Genomic DNA, 10,000 nt, shown 5'->3' with positions numbered 1-10,000 from the left:
CACAGAAGAGAAGAGAAGAGGGAGAGAGAAAGAGAGAGAGAGAGAGAGAGAGAGAGAGAGAGAGAGAGAGAGAGAGAGAGAGAGAGAATTTGGAGGTAGTTCTATGAGAGAATTTTAAAAAATGTGTTTAGTTTTGTTTAGCTTTTGTAAGTTTACTTGTTGTCATCATATTTCCTTATTATTTATTGGCTTAATTATTTCAGAAATGCATTAGTCTCCGGCAATACCCACTGTAAATTTCCAGAAATGGATAAATAAAGTTCATCTTATCTTATCTTATCGTATCTTATCTTATCTTACTGGGGCAGTCTAAACTTTACTCTCAGTAATATTTAATGTTGGGTAAAAATTTGTTTTCGTCTGTTCAATTCTCTTAAAAATTTGAGAAAAATCAATCATGCGCTTGTCCAGCGCTGTGAGGGTCTGAAGTTTGATTCTCAGAGAAACAAGTTGGTTTTTAAATGGATATTTTCCCTTCAACTCTTCAACTTCTAACGACTTTGTCTGGAACCGACGTGTACCTTTTTTGCAGGTCTGATAACCCAAAATGTTATGGGCTCATTGTTGTAATAGAAATACTCTCAAACCAACGCAAAATATTGTACATTGTAACAATGTTAAAACAGGCCCATAATTTCTTTCGACCATATGACCTGTTAATATGTGTACCTAGTCTGGCAAGTATCATAACATTTTCAGAAACTTTTGCCCTGCACCCGTGCCTGCTTTCTAATTATTCACATATATAGAGACATGCAAACTCCATTCCATCATTAATTACTAATACTCCTTGTATCTAACAGAAAAAATTGCGACAACTTTATCAATTACCTGTCTGAAAAGATGCAGATTTGAACGAGGAAATAGATATTATTAGAAAACGGAGAAATCTTAAACTAATTTATTGCATTGAAATTTTATTTTGTTATGACATTTTAAAAATCTATTTTTGACAATTATGTAACATTTTCATTATTTTCAAATATTCAATCTTATTGGCAGGTGTCCCAAGGGAAGTAGCTACGTGATCGGTAAGTAATTCTGAACTCAGATTTTTAAGTAGACACACACAAACACACGCAAACCGCCCATATATATATATATATATATATATATATATATATATATATATATATATATATATATATATATATAATACTAGGCTTTGGTGCCCTATTTGAAGTTCATTTCTATCGTCTATGCCAGCCAGAATACTTTTAATTGAAATTTCAATCTATTTAAAATATCTCAAACACGTGTCAGGTTGAGGCTTTTACACAAGCTGGGGGAATCTGAACCTTGAAGTAAACGATTTCATGTCAAAATAAACAAACATTGGGTTTTGTTAGAGCACTGCTGCGAAGAAGAAATGTCAATAATATCAAAACAAATAAACCAACAATCATATCATTTTAAGGCAATAGAAAACAAACAAGACCATCCGTATTAAATGTGTAAATATTTCACTTCAAAATATTCAGCGGTTTGGGATTTATAGCACACGTTTATTCAAGATGATAACGCCTGAGTTATTCCAATCTTCCCGTGGAATAGACCCTGAAGAAATATTTCCACATGGGGATGAATAAAGGGAATTTTATTTATTTTATTTTTTTAACTTTTTTTTTTGGGTAATGAACAAGCCACGCTCAAAATGAAATTTTCGATCGCGGGTTGACACTTTTCAACCGGGATTCTCTAAACGTTGGAGGACATTTGTTTTGGCAAGACATTGGTGTCCTTAAATGTCGTCTCACAGACATTGTCCTTCAGAAATGTTAATCCCCACAAATGCTAATGAAATAGTGAAAATGGAGAAGCTTAGTTTGGGAAGGAACAATACAGACAATTGACGTTTCGTGTACGAACCCATTGGTCATTGAGTTCAGACGATACACGTTATTTTATTTGTTTTCCACGTTAATTTGTGTATTGTTGTGCTGACGAAGGGTTTGTACCCGAAACGTCCATTGTCTGTATTGATCTCATTGGAATCCTCTCCATTTTCACTCTTTTGTTAGTATTTTTACGATCACAGGCCTCAGACAGCCCCTATCATTTTCTACAATCTCCACAAATGGAACTCTTAAGGCCTTAAGTCTGGGCTTTGGGAGCTCCCCAGGGATGGTTTTCTCATATTTGATAACCTGTTAGCCAAAGTGATTTTCTAACTATCTTTTCACTGAATTCTAGCAATAATGGATTGCTCCATCTTTCTGATATTTAAATAGAGCTCATTACCAAAACAAAACAAAACAACAACAACAAAAAATCAAACAAAAAAACCCAAAACAAAACCAAAACTAACAAACAAACGAAACAAAACAAAGTGCTTTACAAAAGTTAAAGGAAATTATATATAAGACAGTATCATATACAGATATTTTTTGAAAATAGATACAGCAAAGGGAAAATTCAATTTATTGAAGATTTTAAAAGGAGAATATTATCTTAACCGAGATTTAAAAGGTCTAAATTATTGCTAGCATGAGATGGAAGCCCTTCAAAAAGTGCGGCGCTTAAAGTCGAAATGGCAGCTTACTCATTCATAATCCAAAGGGAATCATGCAAGTTTGATTTATTTTGTTTAAAAAATCCAAATACCATATAATATTACACGATGACAACTAACTGTGGACGCTTGTTATGACATAAAACTTAAGCCATAAAAAAATTTGACGTGCGTTTTATGACGCCACTATAGTCAAGCCATACCAGAGCTTGTGGCTCCCATAGTGGGCAGGTAGGTGCTTGCTCTGTCTTCTATCCCCCTATATCTGTTTTCCAGTTGCTTTCTGTCTTTGTCTTGGAATGAGATTACTTGGTTTTGTCCCGACCCTAGCCAGAGTGCTTGGCTGGGAGGGAAACAATCGAATGTATAAGGATAGTTTTGGGAGATTATATTTTTTTTCCTTGTAAATCATGTTTCTGTAAATGTTCTGTTATTATTTTTAAAACATGATTTGTAAACATTTGTATTCCTCTTAGTGGGATCTTCTGTGTGTGTCTAGGTGAGACATTTAGGTGATCTCAAACTAAGTTTACTACTAATGATAGTTGTAGTAGTAGTAGTAGTAGTAGTAGTAGTAGTCGTAGTAGTAGTAGTAGTAGTAGTGTAGTAGTAGTAGTAGTAGTAGTATAGTAAGTAGTAGTAGTAGTAGTAGTAGTAGTAGTAGTAGTAGTAGTAGTAGTAGTAGTAGTAGTAGTAGTAGTTGTTGTTATTGTTATTAACGTTGTAGTAGTAGTAGTGTATACAGAAGTGAAGTAAGTGCAGCAGTAAATAGAAATAGTGGATGTACTTTAATCACTATTATATTGACCATATTATAGAGATTCACATCAACCTCATGAAAGAGGAAAAGGAAAGAATACGTAAACATGATACTACAGTAGACAGGCAATTAACAGATTTGTTTAACAAACTGACAGGAGGGCTAAAACTGGAAGCCAAGCCTATACTCCACGGAAGTCGAAATTTGACAACTGGACACCGATTAAGGGGCAGTTATAGAAACATTATATACGTACAGGAAGTCAGTCAAGAAATTCAGGGTATCAGTTTTTGGCAATCAGCCTATGGGGACAGTATCAGTAGGCGTCAGACAGCTCAATTATGGTGGTGGTGGTGATGGTGGTAGTAGTAGTGGTAGTAGTAGTAGTAGTAGTAGTAGTAGTAGTAGTAGTAGTAGTAGTATTAGTATTAGTAGTGTTGGTGGTGGTGGTGGTTGCAGCAGCAGCAGCAGCAGCAGTAGTAGTAGTAGTAGTAGTAGTAGTAGTAGTAGTAATAGTAGTAGTAATAGTAGTAGTAGTATAGTAGTAGTAGTAGTAGTAGAGTAGTTGTAATAGTAGTAGTATTAGTATAATAGTAGTAGTAGTAGTAGTAGTAGTATAGTAGTAGTAGTAGTAGTATAGTTATGTAGGTAGTAGTAGTAGTAGTAGTAAGTAGTAGTAGTAGTTAGTAGTAGTAGTAGTAGTAGTAGTAGTAGTAGTAATAGTAGTAGTAGTAGTATAGTATGTAAAGTAGTATAGTATAGTAGTAGTAGTAGTAGTAGTAGTAGATAGTATGTAGTAGTATAGTAGTAGTAGTAGTAGTAGTAGTATAGTAGTAGTAGTAGTAGTAGTAGTAGTAGTGTAGTAGTAGTAGTATATGTATAGTAGTATGTAATAGTATAGTATTAGTATAAGTATTAGTAGATAGTAGTAGTAGTAGTAGTATAATATAAGTAAGTGAAGTATGTGTATTACGTAGTAGTAGTAGTAGTAGTAGTAGTGCATACAGAAGTGAAGTAAGTGCAGCAGTAAATAGAAATAGTGGATGTACTTTAATCACTATTATATTGACCATATTATAGAGATTCACATCAACCTCATGAAAGAGGAAAAGGAAAGAATACGTAAACATGATACTACAGTAGACAGGCAATTAACAGATTTGTTTAACAAACTGACAGGAGAGCTAAAACTGGAAGCCAAACCAATACTCCACGGAAGTCGAAATTTGACAACTGGACACCGATTAAGGGGCAGTTATAGAAACATTATACGTACGGGAAGTGAGTCAAGAAATTCGGGTATCAGTTTTTTGGCATCGGTCTATGCGGTCAGTATCAGTAGGCGTCAGACAGCTCAATTATAAGTAAGTCGATGAAATCTCACTGTTAACCTATTACATGCGAAGCTTGTTTTTATTCTTACCTGACAGGATATCCAAGATTGGACAAATAATAAACCTAAAGAAAATGAAAATCATGAATATAAATGTAACAGGTTGAAGGGAACTCAACATTGGAACTGAGAGAAATGAAAAGGTAGAGGACTTCATTTTAATTTCAAAAGGATGGACTCTCAGGAGATGTAAAACACAGAATATGCAAAGCAAATCAAATTTTTGCAATGCTGAAGGAAATATGGAGATCAAAAAAGAAAAAAAAGAAAAACCAAAAATAATTTGAAACTGTTGAAGAGTAATGTCCTTTCAGTCCTCTAATATGAATGAAAGAAAGTACCGACCAAGTTAACAAATAAATTGAAATCGTTTAAAAAAATGCTTCCGACGAATGTAAGGAATATTCAGATGCCATCATTTTTAGCACGTTGATTAGCCTATGGATCAACCTTCCGGTATACGAGTATGACAATTAGTTGTGAGTACTTGCACCAGGTAGTAGTTCCGTACATTATTTTTAATACAATTTTATATTACAGTATATATAAACCATTTTCCGTTCTTAAAGTTGGGAAATGAGTCTACGGGACGTGAGCAAAATTTCTAATATATTTCATCAGAAAGTTTGCCAACTTTTTGATGATTACTGTATCTTATTACAAACAACAATACGTCAGCCGGTCACTAAATGCCGGTTTCTCTAATCGAAGGTAACAAACAATGGCGTCACACCTCATGCCTCCTTCTCTCTTTGTACACAATAAATATGAGTCAAGCTTGAACAATTTATTTTATTTATTTGATTTAAAAAGATTTTGTAGCTATGGCTTTCTTTTTTTAACAAAAAGATTTGCATTCAAGTGTCAATACTATTTTAATTTTATGCAAGATTTTGACCTTAGTAAACTTCTTTTTCCCCACTCGAGTGTGTTAATTACAAGGTGTCAAGGTGGTGTGTATTTAGAGGTAGATAGTCCAACACAACGAATTGTTTGCTTTGTTTTGTTTTGTTTTTCTTCTCTTTTTACGAATGGATATTGAATGCCTGTTTCGGTTCCAATAAAATTTTGCATTTCTTGCGATGAAACCGATAGTATCTAAATTGGTGATAACTTAAAATTTTTCTTTATCTTAGTTGAAATTGAAAGGAAAAAAATAACGTATTCGATTTCATGCACCGTACTTATTTTGATATGTTAATGGTCAATATTAAAAAGAAAATCATCCTGATTAATGACTGCATGGAAAAAATGCAAAGAGGACAATTTCATCACACGTACCGACTCTCTCTCTCTCTCTCTCTCTCTCTCTCTCTCTTTCTCTCTCTGTCTCTCTCTCTGTCTCTCTCTCTCTCTCTCTCTCTCTCTTTCGTCTTCTCCTTCTTCTTCTTCTTCTTCTTCTTCTTCTTCTTCTTCTTCTTCTTCTTCTTCTTCTTCTTCTTCTTCTTCTCTCTCTCTCTTTCTTTCTCACTCTATCTTTCTCTCTTTCTTTCTTTCTCAATCTCTCTCTCTCTCTCTCTCTCTCTCTCTCTCTCTCAAACGTATTTCTAGCAAATTACGAAAAGGATCGTCCATGCTAGGCCTTACTTCTTTCCAATATTATGTTAGTCTGATGTTTGCAAAGACACAATAATAGTCTATTTCTATAAAGGCCAAAATCCACAAGGAGCAAATTTTAAATATTCTCTGTAAAAACTATCCATTTTCAGAGCAATGACGACACATTTAGCGATGAACCGTTAATTTAGTTTTCCTTGCCCAAGCTACAAATTATGCATATAATAAATAGCATGCTTTCGTCCAGCCTCTCTTTGAATGAGATTGATGACTGGATTTCTAATGTGAAAAAACGTATTTTAACGAAAATTGATCACACTTCCTCATCTCTGACATTTTTTTAAAAATAGGACTCTTGTCACAAGCCATCATTAAATCAGCAAACAGCATTATTATCAAATCCTGTAATAATACGACATGTAGCTTGTTATCTTACAACATAATAAGGAACAAAATTGTAATGTCCAAAAACTGGTTCCAATCTCATTGGAAGTGGTTAAACCACTCTTTCGGATGACTGGATACATACCATATGTAATTGATCTTCGGGTTTCAGAGTTATAGCATCTTATTTTCTAGTCTAAATATGTGCTGGTCATCAAGAAAGATCATCCATCCTCACTCTTATAGTCCCGTAATCCAAATAATCTGCCAAAACACCTTGCTACTAAAATAGTTATGCCACATTGTGGATTCAATATGTAACCTATTCATTATTAGTCCTCCGAAGGAATGGTTACATAGAAATAGAGGACCATTACTGTTAATGTTATACCTCTACAACTTTAGACGCATTTATGCTCCTGCCTCTCTGTCTCTCTCTCTCTCTCTCTCTCTCTCTCTCTCTCTCTGTATGTGTGTGTAGGGGTTTGAAGGGGTGTGCGTGTGAGTATGAGAGAGTATGGATGGAAACTGTCAGAAACTTCATAATCATTTTGATGTTTACATATTATTTTATTAATGCTTTTTTATCTATCTCTCAGAGTCTCTGAGTCTGTTTGGTTTGGCGGAAACTACTTTGCAATAGAATAGCATCATATACAAAGGATAGCAAGCAATTGGTATTATCCGTTTCACGCTATAGAAACCGGGATAAACCCCGGCTTCATGAACCGAATGGCTCTGAAGGACTACTTTTTAATTCTTTCATTCCAATTTTTGCATGAGATAAATTCTGTCGTCTATCTGTTTCCGGTGTCTGGAAGTTGTAGCGTCTTTCAATAATATTTAAACTAACTTTTTCAGTCCAACTAATGGAACAAAGAATAACACAGTCGTCGAATATAAACGAGCAACTAAACTCCGCTTTCAATACTGATTAAATGATTTTCTAAAAACAAAGAAAAAGAGGGTGGTTACAGATAATAATAATAATAATAATAATAATAATAATAATAATAATAATAATAATAATAATAATAATAATAATAATAATAATAATAATAATAATAATAATAATAATAATTAATATATTAATAATTAATAATAATAATAATAATAATAATAATAATAATAATAATAATAATAATAATAATAATAATAATAATAATAATAATAATAATAATAATAATAATAATAATAATAATAAATAATAATAATAATATAATAATAATAATAATATAATAATAATAATAATAATAATAATAATAATAATAATAATATATAATAATAAATAATAATAATAAAATAATAACACTAATAATAATAATAATAATAATAATAATAATACTACTACTACTACTACTACTACTACTACTACTACTACTACTACTACTACTACTACTACTTCTACTACTACTACTACTACTACTACTACTACTATACTACTACTACTACTACTACTACTACTAATAATAATAATAATAATAATAATAATAATAATAATAATAATAAAAACAACAATGATATCCCTGTGGACTATGAACCGTTAATACCCTGCTGTTAATGAATCTGTGACCCAAGAGAATTTACAAGATGGCCCGGACACTGGCCTTGTTTGTATAACTCACCATTCTAGCCTCTCATCCGGTGTCCCCCCCCCCCCCCCCCCCCCCCACCCCGCCGCCCCCAGGCAACGTGCTACTACTTACTACGGGACACCAATTCCTTCACCCTATATAAATTATATGAAAATGGTATCTTGAGCCCAAGTGATCTGTCTCAAGGGGTTGGGAAGGGTAATCTTGGGGTAACATCCCACCCTCGCCCACACACACCAAACAAAAAATGATCTTTTATATAGCACAATATTCACTAGACGTGCTCAAAGCGCTTTACAAGGGTCCCTGACCAACAGAAACACTTAACATGTAGGACAGGACATGACGCCGCATAGACGATATTACATTTTTTCCCGGACAGATACAACGCTGTTAACATCCAGGTACTTATTTTACACCTGAGTACGGTGAGAGAATGTGAGTAAAGAGCTTTTCCCACGGACTCAACAATGCGCCGAGCGATGCCCGAACTCAGAACCTTCCGATCCGATAATGAGTGTCATACCACAAAACTACATAGCCACACCAAAAAAAAAAAAAAAAAAAAAAAAAAAAAAGAGGTAGCGATCCACGTTTGTGACCAATCCTCTCGGATTGAACTCGATGTTTAAAAATTGAATGTTAAGTTTGCCTTACAAAATTTTATTTAAATAAATGCCCTATTTAACGAGTTGACGGCGCGCTCTGGAAAACGCGTATTCAAAAGTTTGGCCAGAAAACTCGTCCTTCAAATATTGAGCGATATAAGTGACCCTCATCTTGTTAAAAAAAACAAACAAAACGAAACAACTTTCGTCTCGAAGTCCTCAGTTTGAGAGTATTTTTTTTGTGTGTGGCCAAAATGAGGGTCAAAATTTATATCGATCGATATTTTGAAGGATGAGATTTCTGGCCAAATTTTTTATTACGTATTTTTCAGAGTTACGACAGTTAATTGGTTAATAAGAGAAAGTTCAATTTCTTAAATTTCAACAGACTTAAATTACTTAAATTCATTTAATTTTATTATTTTAGATTTTAAATTCAGTTTTATTTACTCAGTTTATGACGATAATATATTACCAGAATGAGATGGCGGTTCGCGTTTTCACAAATCTATCACTTAGTTGATTACAGATTGCCAGATAGACGCCGTCCAGACACTACTATCCACCAATAGGTTAGGCATCAATATCATTATATTGTATAATGGGGGGGGGGGGGGGGTGTTAAGATGGTTATTATATAAGTTTACATTTAGACGGAAAATATAATGCGCTCTTACTAGCTAGGTACTCTTATTTGATAGACCTCTTGAATAATTCTCTACAAAAGTTTTTCGTAGTGGGTGATAGGGTTGTTATGACTACGATTGTACTGCCGGTGATGATATTATTAGGACATAAGTGGCAATTATTATTTCAAAAAATTAAAGAAAGTTTGTCAATCACCGATCGCGACAGTTTGAAAAAATAATCAAGATTGAACAAAATTAAAAATAAAAACAAAATGGTTTAAATAAATAACAACAAAACCAAAAAAAAAATCCCCAGACAATAACAAAACAAAAATAAAAATAAAACAAACAAAAAGAAAAAAAGAAAAAGAAAAACAACAAGCAAACACACAAACAAAAAAAAAAAACAAAACAAACCAACATACAAAAATAAAACCAAAAAAAAAATAATAATAAACAAGCAAAAAAAAAAAAAAAAAAAAAGAAATTAAAAACCTAAAAAGAAATTTCTGATCCATCACCTCAAAACGGCATCATTTTGGGGTGGTTTAGGTTTTAGAAA

General features: G+C 33.1%; 1 long non-coding RNA gene across 1 annotated transcript in view; it reads left to right on the top strand.

The window, feature by feature from the left end:
- The window catches only part of LOC144969161 (uncharacterized), a 111,865-nt gene that overhangs the window by 31,072 nt on the left and 70,793 nt on the right, over nucleotides 1-10,000 (top strand). Inside the window, exon 3 of the long non-coding RNA XR_013644736.1 lies at nucleotides 1,003-1,031. This is a non-coding gene — a long non-coding RNA (uncharacterized LOC144969161). The remainder of the gene's footprint in view (nucleotides 1-1,002; nucleotides 1,032-10,000) is intronic.

Source organism: Berghia stephanieae, chromosome 3 (genome assembly GCF_034508935.2).
Source record: "Berghia stephanieae isolate SIO BIC M18660-M18661 chromosome 3, UCSD_Bste_1.3, whole genome shotgun sequence".
Classification (NCBI taxonomy): domain Eukaryota; kingdom Metazoa; phylum Mollusca; class Gastropoda; order Nudibranchia; family Aeolidiidae; genus Berghia; species Berghia stephanieae.
This window is presented reverse-complemented; position numbering and strand designations above follow the sequence as displayed.